Genomic DNA, 13,690 nt, shown 5'->3' with positions numbered 1-13,690 from the left:
TCAGAATAAATTCATACGGAGTATTTCTGAATACATCGGTGTAGTATAACATAGTAAATAAATCATGTTTTTATGGTGGTACATATACCGATTTATTTCGGGTTGATTCATCTTACATTTAAAAATCAAAGCATTTTCAATTAGCAAAATTTATAAAACAAAGATGCATAGACATCTACTCAAGCTAGTTTCATCTCATTGAGTGTAATACGAGACTGAACATATTAGAATTTCACATTTCATCAGTTTACTATAAAAGGTACATATTTTCGACTTTTTATTCCAATTTTGGTTCATATATTCTGTATACTAAATTAAATTAATGTATAATATTCAATCTACTCCGGTAAACAAACTTAAACATTCAACTTTTATATCCAAGTATACAAATAATTGCAGATTCGCTTATCAAAGATAAAGCGATCGTCATAGCTGTAAAAATAGCCATATCTACTGATAGCTTAAAATCGCTGTATCGCCCATCATATCTTCTGTATTGAATCGCTTGTAAAAATAAAGCGATCGCTATAGCTATAAAAAATAGCCGTGATTCAAAAATAGCCATATCTATTTTCACTGATAGCTCTAAATAGCCATATCGTCCATCACTACTAAACACGAACATTCACGACCATTGTGAATGATGACTAAGTGTGATATCTTCTGCATAAACGTCAAAATTCCAAAGTGATTGGATCACCTGATTTGTATTTGACTATCGCTATTCATTCTGTCTCTCTTTCTATCACCCGCTGAAGATAGGCGCCGCCATATTGAACAGCCTGTCAAAACTCTGAAAAGTAGCCATATTGAACAGCCTGTCAAGCAGTTGATAGATAAGATAACACACTTTGTCATCATTCACAATGTAAAAAACCATCTGAAAGAATGGGTAGTTCATCTGATTTTCAGCTCATTCATAATTCATGGTAGTGATGGACGATATGGCGATTTTCAGCTATCATTGAAAATAGATTTGGCTATTTTTGAATCGCGGCAATTTTTTATAGCTACCCTTCAAAAAACGCGAGTACTCCATAAATAATGTAAGAAACACTCCCTTGGGAGTATAGGAGTGTTCCAAAACTAATCTGTATTCATACAATAAATGTGTTCCAATTAACATTACGATGTCCTAGGAGAGGAGTAGGTGATCCCACTCTCGCTTTGTTTGTGAGTATTCCATAGAGTACTTTCACTGTTGTACTCCATGGAGCACCCACAGAGGATCATATGCCAAAGTATTAAAGAGGAATTGTGTCGGAAAGAATTATCCGAGTGAATTTAATTTAAAATGAAAGTAAATGAAGAGGGGCAATACAACTTTTATATTTTTTACTACGAATATTCTTATGTTATTTAGCATTTGCTTGAATAAAGAAACTAATATTTCTCTATACCTAAAAAATATAAAAATTGTATTGCCCCTCTTCATTTACTTTCATTTTAAATTAAATTCACTCCGATAATTCTTTCCGCCGCAATTCTTCTTTAGTACTTTGGCATATGATCCTCTGTGGGTGCTCCATGGAGTACAACAGTGAAAGTACTTTGGAAAGTACTCTCACGTATGTACTCTATGGAATACCCACAAACAAAGCGAGAGTGGGAACACCAACTCCTCTCCTAGGACATCGCAATGTTAATTGGAGCACATTTTTTGTATGAATACAGATTAGTTTTGGAACACTCCTATACTCCCAAAGGAGTATTCCTTACATTATTTATGGGGTACTCGCGTTTTTTGAAGGGTATGCGTTCATTTAAAATCCTGAGAGTTGCTGTGTTGAACAAAAAGTGCGGAAACAGTACCTTTTTGTCTTCTTTCTGACTGGGGGTCAGGCCAAAGAGGATAAATATAATAAGAGCCTCCAGTCTGATAAAAATGGCGAGTAAGTCGCTGGAAATCAAAAACTTGATGCCGAATGTTTTCTAAGAGGGACATTTTTGAATTCTCTCGCATTTATGCATGCGGTGTAGGCACCTTGTGCAACTGCGATTTTTGGAAGAGAATTAATTAATTAAATACAGTCGGACAAATAAACACAAATACCCAACGAAAATGTATAGAAGACATTTTTTGCACATCTCGCCCAAAGAAAAAACCAGCGACTACCTCTTTGAAAACATCGAGCAAATAGCTGCGAGTAAAGGCGGTGGCACAATGACATTTTTCATATAGATGCCTTCAACACTAGCTTATGCATTCCAATAACATCGCCACAATCAACCAACCAACGTTTGTAAATATGAAGGAACTTCAGACTTGGCAATTGCAGTTTATTACGCCTTGCCCATTCACATACAAAATTTCGCGAAGCACTGTTGTAAACATTCTTTCTATACAACAAAAATACTTGCTAACATATTTTATGTCGTATTCGATTGTAATATTGCAGTTTTTAATTGTGAAAAATGTTAGAAAATTTACCAACCAGTGGGAAAAATAATTTCACTTGCAAAGTATGCCAACACCCTCAGCCAAAGCAAATTTCAAATTCTTGTTCTTATGATTTGTTTGGAACAAAATTGGGGAGTTGGCTACTTTTCAATATCAGATGGCGGCAGTGTCGCTCATTCTAGCATTCTCCATGAAAATACATGCAATCTACTCATAATGCATAAGCATGTGTTAAACTCATCTATATGAAAACTGCTTATGTGTCGGAGCTGTAACGAGTGATGTCTCTTATCATAATTTATCCTATTTGATCAGGCTTGGAAAATGAGATGTCTGGAATTGTACTAAACTAAGCTATGAGCTAAGCAGATACAATCCGTCAACATGAAAACGTACGCCATTTTCCACTAACAGCACGTATGTGGCGTAAAGCTGGAGTCATTGGTGCCGTTTGTCGTATCGCTGTAGTCGTATCCCTAACGTAATCAGCTGTTTATCGTTACGACGGTAAACCAAAACCCAATTGGTTGGCTACGATACGGTTACGATCCATGGTTCAATTATGTACAGGTTGGCTCAACTCATCAGCTGATTTTATTTATGTCATTGCATGGTCGAAAGGATTGTCAAAAGGAGATGGCAAACTCAAAATGACCCCAACACATTGGCAACATTTTACTTACACATACAAAAACTGCTAAGTTTTATGTTTCCATTCCATACCATTCGCACCAACACCAATACACAGATTTTGACAATTTGAACAGACATATTTTGTTGCTTTACAGATGAGCCAACCTGTATATAGTTGAACCATGGTTACGATCTTAGCGGCACCAATAATCGATTGCATTGATTCTCATAAGGTTGGTCGAATCAGCTGTTAAAAGGTTACCGATACGGATACCGATAGAGCACCAATGTCTCCAGCTTAAAGTGAGACACATAATAGCCATCATCCGGTGGCAAAGAGCCTGAGCCAGATAAATAATTTTGCATGTAAATGCAACAACAACGATTTGAGCCAGATAAATCCAGATAGAAGTCTGTTTCAATTTGTGAGCCAGATAATTTGTTAACTACTTGTCTTTAGTTTGGCAACGCTGTCTTTAATAAACCTACTTTTTCAAAAATAGATGTTGCTGCTTAGCCTTTCGCCGTATGAGTGAAATGAAAAACAGCGGCGACATCTGCCTATCACATTTCATGTGTGCAAAAATATCACGACATATGCTTTTCAAGTCTCTTAATGTTCCAGAGCATTCCCGCGAGAATTGAGCGTGAGCTGGAGCTGTAAAACTGGATGACTGCAAATGACTTACGTAATACCTTTATTTAGCAATCAAATTATGGTTTCCATCATCAAAACAATAATGGTAAGTCAATTAATAGCATTGCTTAATATTAAACACCAATTTTCCACAGACGCGTTCTAAAAATGGCAAAAAATATATGTGACGGTGTTGACGTACATATGTCAAAAGTAGAAGGTTGACCAAATATGAAGGATATGAAGAATGATACGTCGCCTATCTGGCGTTTACCATTAACATAAACAAAGCCAACTCTGCTGTCAGTTTCTTCCTTGTCCGCCAAGTAAGTGACTTTTTGTATCTGCGTAAGCCATTATAAACCGTAATTCTTTTGTTCAAAATGTATTAAATTTAAGTTTTCTTTGTTATACGTAATAGAAAAGCTGCAAACTAAATTTGCAGCTTATGTTCAGGTCTCTGAATTTTTTTAATCCTTGCAAGTACAGGCGTAATGGTTCATTTTTCAATGCAACGTGGCTTCGGATTTTCATAAATAGATATGTTATTTTTCAATCTTGATAAGCTATATAATAAGTTCCAATTACCTTTCGAGCTCAGGTGTCGATTTCACTTAGTCGTTTTTTTATATTTTGATGAAACGTAAATTGTACTATATGGATCACATTGTTGTTGCATTTGCATGTTAAATCTCTATCGGTATCTGGTTCATGTGTCATTGGAACACGAGGTTTGTTCCCACATTTTGCTCCACAATTGAAATTAAAAATCCACTGCTTATATTGCCAGCTATGTTTGAAAATAGCATCAAAAACTATGTTGCTTTGACGTCTGATGTTGCGAAGCGTTATCCGCACTTAATTTGGCAACTATGGTGGCATCTGTCGAGTTGCAGCTGCATCATATGTACGCTAGGTAGCGCCCTTGTCGGAAAGAAATATTGAGATTATGACACCTAGCGTTATCCGGGCTGTGGAATCCACTTAGCAAATCGAATTTTCACACCAGGGTGGGCTGAAAGCCGAAGATAATAATAAATATTCACCCTAGGTGCCGACAAATTCACTCATCTATTACCATCACTTCCTTAATTATTTTATGCAAGCCCCTGAGAAGTATGCAACAAAACTAGTTGCATGCGAGCACTTTTACTAAAACAAAATGTGCATTACTGTTTGTATGTATGTATTTATTTGAAAATTTGTTCCTAGCATAACAATTTTGACAAATTATTTAACAGTGGTAGTCATGAATAGCATGAGCTATAAAAATTTAACATTTATAATAATAATAAATTAGATTAATCAAATTAAATTAAATATAACGGATAATAGTGAAATATTTATGTATGTAAATGTAAATCTTAAAACTAAAAATAAATATTAAAAAACAGCAGTAGTGATGATAATCTTTGGCTGGTTATAGATCGAATAGTATTTAACAAATAAAGAAAGAAGACACAGAGAGAGAAAAGAACTTGGAAATGAACATTTTAACAACAACAATTTGAGATCCAGTTTAAGAGTCGTTAAAAAATGATGTTAGCTCTTTTTTGAAGTGCAGAGCATTACTTAAGAGTCGAAGACTTGTAGGTAGGGAGTTCCAAAGACGTATTGCAGTAACAAAGAATTGGCGCTCAGCCCCGATCTTGATGATTGCAGAAAAATAAGCTTACGATATAGATAGTCAGGTTCCTTCGTGTGTATCAATTTATGGAGGAAGGACAGTGTTTTGACTTTTAAAAGATTTTCGAAAGAAATGTTTAGTAACCTTTCAGCATGTTGTGATACGTGGTCAAGTCTTTTCAACCCATAAACATATCTAGCAATGTTGTTGTAAACAACATTTAGTTTGTTCTTGCACAGATAGTCACAGTTTGAGTAAATCACACAACCATGGAGTAGCGTAGGTATTAAGTACGCTTTAGCCAGAAGTAGTCTTATGTGCAAAGGCGTGAAATACTGTGTTAACCATAGTGTATGAAGCATTCCATACAGTTTTCCAACCGTTCTAAAAATATGGTATTTCCACGTCAATGTTTTGTTAAAAATTACACCTAAGTTTTTCGCCGTATCTACGTATTCTATAACGGAATTGTCAAACAGTACATTCTCTAAATCATTAATGGGAAGAGACCTGTTATGAATAACAATACATTTTGACTTACTCGGGTTTATACATAAGCCATTCATAGTAGCCCATGAAAATATTTGATTCAAATCGTGGTTTAAGTTACTTATGCACAAGCTAGTTTGATCACGAGGACAATACGTAAACAACTGCACATCATCAGCGTAGATATGAACATTACAATACTTAAGGAAATCGGGTAAGTCATTGATATACAGAACAAATAACAGAGGACCCAGGATAGAGCCTTGAGGGACGCCTCTTAAGACATGTAGGAAGTCAGGCTTTTCACCATCTATACATACTGCTTGAGTCCTATCGCCAAGATATGATCTTATAAGGGCAACTGCATGACCAGAGAAGTTAAATAAGTTTTCCAGCTTCCTACAGAGCAGAGTGTGGTCTACAGAATCAAAAGCTTTAGAGTGGTCAAGAAGTGTTACGAAGGCAATGTAACTTTCATCCACTCGCTCACGAATTTCTTCTGTCACAGATAATAGTGCCGTTGTACAGCTTCGCTTTGGCGTGAAACCGGACTGACTGTCTGACAGGAGCTTGTATTCATGTACATATGATACGATTTGCCCATGTAGAATACGTTCAACGACCTTAGAGAGGAAAAGAAGTATGGCTATTGGTCGATACTCATTATTTTGTTTACGGATTTGAAAAACTTTTGCAGCTTTCCAGTATATTGGGAAGACACCGGTCGTCAAAATTGAGTTGACCAAGTAATGTGGGGAAAGATAGTAGTATGTAAATACCGATTCCAGCCCAAATGGTGCAAGGAAAAGTATATACACACACATACATATGCTAGGTGTCGCATCCGTTCTTCCGGTTTGTGTTCTGGCCGATCTCACCGCTAGGTGGCGCATAAGTGGTGTATAAGAAAAAGCTTAGAGCTTTTTACCTTTAGCAGAGGTTTGTCGTAAACTTGACAGCATATAAATTATATATATATATATATATATATATATATATATATCAACAAACCGCAAAATACATACCGACACAGACACACCCATCCATATACATACATTTAGATAAGGGCTACTTGTCTCAATGTATATAAGTCGGACATATTTTGAGTAAAAAATGAAGATCGTTAAATGGGGGGCCCTACATTTTTAAAGGGCTGCAAATTTTTAAATATCTCCTCATATTTCTAATGAGTCCTAGACTTCACCCGAGCCGTTTTAAAGAGTCCCATAGATTTCTAATCGAGCGACTGCTCCCCAATCCCCCACCCCCTCTTTTTTCTCGTCTACAAAAAGTAGCAGTTGGACACCCGTAGTACCGCCCAATCCCAACCCCCCAACCCCAACCCCCTTTTTTCACGCCTAAAAAAAGGAGTCGAAGGGCATATATATATATGTGCATGTGCATGTGCATATGTATATATATATGCATGTGAGAATTTCATAAAACCGCAAATAAATATGAAGACTAAACATTTTATTTATCGTCTTATTAGTTTGTAAGTTTGTGTACCTGCATTTAGGCGCATACGTTCTAGCTGATCTATAAGAAAAATCTTCCAATTGTTTGTTTTAAAATTTAAAATTTTTAAAGGGTCCCAAATTTTTAAATGCCCCCTTTGTACTTTACTGTAATACATTTAAGAAAAAGCAAAATTTATATTTCATATTAAGATCGCGGGTTCGAATCGAGCTCAAGGCCTAACAATAATTTTTTATCATTATTATTGTTATGATAAATTTTTTCTTAATTGAAAAAATTTTTAAATTAGAATAGAAGAAAGAAAAAATTTTAGACAACTGCCAAAGCTCGTTGTATAGATCCATTTCGGGAACTGCTAAATTCCTTCATCGGCAACGTTTAGGCGCCGCTGCTATAACCATTCAGCCACCACAGCGGTTTTTTGTTTGTCTTCATTAATCCTACTTCGATTCTGGTTCGTGCCAATTGATATTCACAACACTGCGACATCTGTTGCAGAATAGCTGTGAAAATTGGACTTGTTTGTTGGCAATGCTGCCATAGTGTCATATTTTATTGACACTTTTTTCCCCGTGCTCTGGGATGTATTAACAATTTTTGTTGTTATATCGGCCTACTGATTTTAAGATCGCGGGTTCGAATCGAGCTCAAGGCCTAACAATAATTTTTTATCATTATTATTGTTATGATAAATTTTTTCTTAATTGAAAAAATTTTTAAATTAGAATAGAAGAAAGAAAAAATTTTAGACAACTGCCAAAGCTCGTTGTATAGATCCATTTCGGGAACTGCTAAATTCCTTCATCGGCAACGTTTAGGCGCCGCTGCTATAACCATTCAGCCACCACAGCGGTTTTTTTGTTTGTCTTCATTAATCCTACTTCGATTCTGGTTCGTAGGCCGATATAACAACAAAAATTGTTAATACATCCCAGAGCACGGGGAAAAAAGTGTCAATAAAATATGACACTATGGCAGCATTGCCAACAAACAAGTCCAATTTTCACAGCTATTCTGCAACAGATGTCGCAGTGTTGTGAATATCAATTGGCACGAACCAGAATCGAAGTAGGATTAATGAAGACAAACAAAAAACCGCTGTGGTGGCTGAATGGTTATAGCAGCGGCGCCTAAACGTTGCCGATGAAGGAATTTAGCAGTTCCCGAAATGGATCTATACAACGAGCTTTGGCAGTTGTCTAAAATTTTTTCTTTCTTCTATTCTAATTTAAAAATTTTTTCAATTAAGAAAAAATTTATCATAACAATAATAATGATAAAAAATTATTGTTAGGCCTTGAGCTCGATTCGAACCCGCGATCTTAAAATCAGTAGGCCGATATAACAACAAAAATTGTTAATACACCCCAGAGCACGGGGAAAAAAGTGTCAATAAAATATGACACTATGGCAGCATTGCCAACAAACAAGTCCAATTTTCACAGCTATTCTGCAACAGATGTCGCAGTGTTGTGAATATCAATTGGCACGAACCAGAATCGAAGTAGGATTAATGAAGACAAACAAAAAACCGCTGTGGTGGCTGAATGGTTATAGCAGCGGCGCCTAAACGTTGCCGATGAAGGAATTTAGCAGTTCCCGAAATGGATCTATACAACGAGCTTTGGCAGTTGTCTAAAATTTTTTCTTTCTTCTATTCTAATTTAAAAATTTTTTCAATTAAGAAAAAATTTATCATAACAATAATAATGATAAAAAATTATTGTTAGGCCTTGAGCTCGATTCGAACCCGCGATCTTAAAATCAGTAGGCCGATATAACAACAAAAATTGTATTTCATATTATTTATTTTTATTAAATAAAAATTTTAAACATAATTGCCCACATATTACTGTGTGGTATTTTTGTTTCTGATCATAATTGTAATGTATTGGTGGCTACAGATAATTAATCAGTTCAATCGGTGGCTGCAAATCTCCAAAACTATCAAAATATTCTTTATAATTTTTGTTTTTATAGTATGCTACCCAATGAGTGCCAGGGCCATAAGCATCGTCTAAATTAAGAATTCCACATTCTTGAGCATTCGGTTTATTCGGTAGGGAATTTCGCATAAAAATTCCTCTGAAATGTTTCAGATGTTTGCAATATTTCATTAAATCTATGTCTGTTAACGATCTTTTGGGTAGGCTTTTCGTGAAAATATTTATCAATATTGGGATAATCCTAATAAGTTGGTGGACAGATTGAGGTTGCTTATATCTTCAACAAGTGCTGGTCATAACAACCATCAAAACGAGATTGTATCAATTATTGAAAAGTTGCGAGAAGCAAATATTATTAATCAATATAAAATAAAAAAAATAAATGTAAGGCGCGATAACCTCCGAAGAGATCTAAGGTCGAGCTTCTCTTCCAATTTGCGTCGTGCTCCTCTTGATTTTTCCCTACAAATTGGCCGGACGGGACCTACATGTTTTATGCCGACTCCGAACGGCATCTGCAAGGCAGATGAGTTTTCACTGAGAGCTTTTCATGGCAGAAATACAATCGGAGCGCTTGCCAGACACTGCCGAGGGGCGACCCCGCTTAGAAAAATTTTCTTCTAATTGAAAAATCTTATTTCTAAAATTTTGATGTTGCTTTGCCCGGGAGTTGAACCCAGGGCATACGGTGTGATAGGCGGAGCACGCTACCATCACACCACGGTGTATAAATAAATTTGGACGTTCCTCATTTGGTAATAGTCGGTCGAAAACGAAAACAATGCTAGACCGAAATAAAAACCTTAATTTAAACAAGAAAAGAATAATTAACCTAGCTGCTCCCATAGAAGACGATGATGCCATTTCGAAAGTATTCTTTTTCGAAGAGTTAAATAAGATAAAAACTAAATTAGAACATCAAATCAGAGAAAAATACAATCCTGAATAATAGTATTGAAATGATGAGGAATTAATAGATCGGCCAATAAAAAGTGAATGTGGGGAGGAATTAAGTAATATAAGCAACTATTTATCTATTATTAAGGATTATTTGATGCGTTTCGTTGTGTTGAAAGAACATCCCACGGAAAAAGATGTAGAAGTTCTAAAAATAAAGTTCCCTACTATAAAAGCATTAACAAAATGAATAACAAAAGAGCTATTGTAGAAGACTTACATAAACAAGCTAGAAAAAACTTTAAACGAAGACGTGTTATTATTAAAGAAATCGATGATTTATGGCAAGCTGAATTGGTGGTAATGACACAGTATTCAAATAGTAATAATCATTATCAGTATCTTTTAACAGTAATCGATACATTTTCCAAAAAAGCATGGGCTGAAGCAGTTAAAGATAAAACTAAAGAAAATGTCACAAATGCAATGGCTAAGATTTTAAATTCAAGTAGCCGAATACCGAAAAACCTGCCAACAGATGATAGAAAGGAATTTTACAATACTAACTTTAAGAGATTATTACAAACAAATAACATAAATCATTATTCAACATTTTCATCATTAAAAGCATCTATAATAGAGCTATTCAATAGAACATTGAAAGGAATGATGTGGAAAGAATTTAGTTTTCGGGGAACTTATAAATGGATTGATATCTATAAAAATTTAGTCAATGATTATAATAATACTATTCACAGGACCATCAAAATGACTCCAAATGAGGTAAATTCCTCGAATGAACAACATTTATTGGACACTGCATACAACAATTTAAAAGTTTTTCATAGACCAAAATTTTAAATTAATGATGAGGTTAGAATAAGTAAATATGTACATGTATTTGAAAAAGGGTATACACCAAATTGGACAACAGAAGTTTTTAAAATAAATTCAATTAAAAACACAAACCCTACAACATATATACTTGAAGACTATCAAGGTAATGCTATTAAGGGAGGATTTTACGAATATGAACTTTTGAAAACCAAACTCCCTCATGTATATTTAATTGAAAAAGTTTTGAGACGTCGAAAAAAAAGAGTTTATGTTAAATGGTTAGGATTCTTTTCTTAACACAATTCCTGGGTGGATGTTAATGATTTAAATTAATAAAGTAAATAAATAAACAAATAAATAGAAAAGGGAGAAAAGGCTTTGAAGAGATTTACAAGGTATAATCGAAACAGCTGTCGCCTTGTCCGTCCTGATGTCACGTTGTTTAAATTTTTCCCAAATTATTAAATAAATTATAAAATTAAAAAATTGCTTCAAATAAATGTTTTCATACATTTAAAAAAGCAATATGGGCAATCCCCGATTATTAAAAATCATATAAATAGAAAAGTGTTTTAATAATTATTTCAGTTAAGTATTTAATGATAGCCTATAACATGTCGATTTCATTAACAGTAAGTGGTAATTTATCTATACTGATTGTAAATTATTTTCCTCCCATAGAACTCAAACAAGATTATGCCTGTGGGTTAATCAGTTTTGACTCATATCATACAATTCCAAATGTGGACAAAGAAAACAATTTGTTTCACATTGGATCGAATGTTATTGAGATGCCTGTTGGAACATATGAAATGGATGATATAGTTGAGACAATTACTAAAATATATTACCCTTCAAATCGAGGGTATATTCATATAAGCGCTAAGCCTAATACATTTCGAACTGAAATTATGAGCTTTAAGGAAGAATTAAATTTTGATAAAGAACGCTCAATTACTAGGTTTCAGTAGAAGAGTACTGAAGCCGGGGATTGTTCATTACTCCAACAATCCAGTGGATATAACAAAAATAAATACGATATCTATTGAATGTAATATCATCAACGGATCATATATAAATGAACTATCTGTGCATACAATTCATCAGTTTTCGCTTAGAGTTAGTCCAGGATATAAAATCTCAGAAACACCTGCTAATTTTATATATTTACCGGTTAATACACGTCAAATAAGCACTCTAGTTCTTAGAGTTGTTGATCAAACTGGTACCTTGGTTTATTTTCGTGGAGAGAACATATCAATAAGACTGCATTTAAAACCTATCTAAAAAATGATATTTTTAATAAAAAGCCAACACATACAGATTTTTTGAATAGTTTCAGATCAGCCTCAAAAGTATTCGCTACAAAAACAAAAAATCTACACTCTAAAGAAGTAAAATCTCCTGTTCAACATAAAATTGATTTAACCCCCGCGAATAAGGAGTTCCTAATAAGTCTAGGATTTAGTTTAAAAAATAAGTGATATAATAAACGTTTTGTCCAAACCCATATTTGATAATAGTATAATAAAAAAGGATTAACATAGCTACATACATACCATATCTGCAATCGTTTCAAAACAATGATGAAATTCGGATCCCTATACAAAATCAAGACCTATATGTGTTACCTAGTGAGAGTATTTTATACATTGAGGGATTCATATCAAATAGTAATTCGCAAGTTTCAAAAACTGTGCAGCTTCTTAATAATTGTATGGCGTATTTATTCGAGGAGATTCGATATGAAATTAATGGAATAGAAATTGATCGCACTAGAAAGTTGGGTATTGCAACAGCAATGAAAAATTATGTATCACTTAACGAATTTGAGAGTAAAAATCAAAAAAATGCAGGGTGGTGTCCATTTGAAAATACTAGCTTAAAGACTGGATACTTTAATTTTTGTATACCGTTGAAAAAACTGCTTGGATTCGCTGAAGATTTCGATAAAATTATTGTTAATTGTAAACATGAATTAATCTTAACACGAACCAAAGAAGATGATGCTGTTATGACGTCAACTACACCATCAGAAAAGCCTTTATTAAAACTTTTAAATATTACATGGAAAGTGCCACATGTTGAACTTTCAGACTCGTGTCGGTTAACTATGTTGAGAACAATTAATAGCAAACAACCACTAAACATTTCGTTTAGAAGTTGGGATGTTTGTCATAACCCGTCTCTACAGGAAAGCATTAATATCTTATGGAATGTCAAATTGGTTGGTGAAAATGAAAGACCTCGCTATATTATTTTAGGATTTCAAAATGAAAATAAATTTACACATTGTGACTTATTGGATGTTAAAGTTCACCTCAATTCCACTACATATCCATATGATGATCTTAATATTAAATTTGATCGAAATCGGTATGCTCTATTATATGACATGTATTTGAAATTTCAACAAAGTTACTATGGACGCACCCCCCAACCACTTTTATCAACTGACCAATTTGTTCAACATGCTCCAATAATTGTTTTAGATGTTACACATCAGAATGAATTTATAAAAAGCGGTCCCATCGATATTCAGATTGAGCTAAAATTTCACAAGGCCGTATCTGCCAACACCGCTGCTTATTGTATACTCATCCATTATAAAATGTATGAATATATTCCATTTACAAATGTTGTCAAAAAGATTATTTAGAAAAATAGTATTAATTTTATGAAACTATACACACACACACAAGTATATTACGCATTGCTAACCACGTTAAAGTATGGAGAAAACT

At 34.2% G+C, this 13,690-nt stretch overlaps 1 long non-coding RNA gene across 1 annotated transcript in view; it reads left to right on the top strand.

The window, feature by feature from the left end:
- Window positions 1-3,602: 3,602 nt before the first annotated feature.
- LOC137249727 (uncharacterized) overlaps window positions 3,603-13,690 on the top strand; it is a 31,082-nt gene continuing 20,994 nt past the window's right edge. Inside the window, exons 1-2 of the long non-coding RNA XR_010952514.1 lie at window positions 3,603-3,777; window positions 3,827-3,997. This is a non-coding gene — a long non-coding RNA (uncharacterized lncRNA). The remainder of the gene's footprint in view (window positions 3,778-3,826; window positions 3,998-13,690) is intronic.

Source organism: Eurosta solidaginis, chromosome 4 (genome assembly GCF_040869045.1).
Source record: "Eurosta solidaginis isolate ZX-2024a chromosome 4, ASM4086904v1, whole genome shotgun sequence".
Classification (NCBI taxonomy): Eukaryota; Metazoa; Arthropoda; class Insecta; order Diptera; family Tephritidae; genus Eurosta; species Eurosta solidaginis.
The sequence above is the reverse complement of the archived record's forward strand: the minus strand, read 5'-3'. Positions and strand labels throughout refer to the sequence as shown.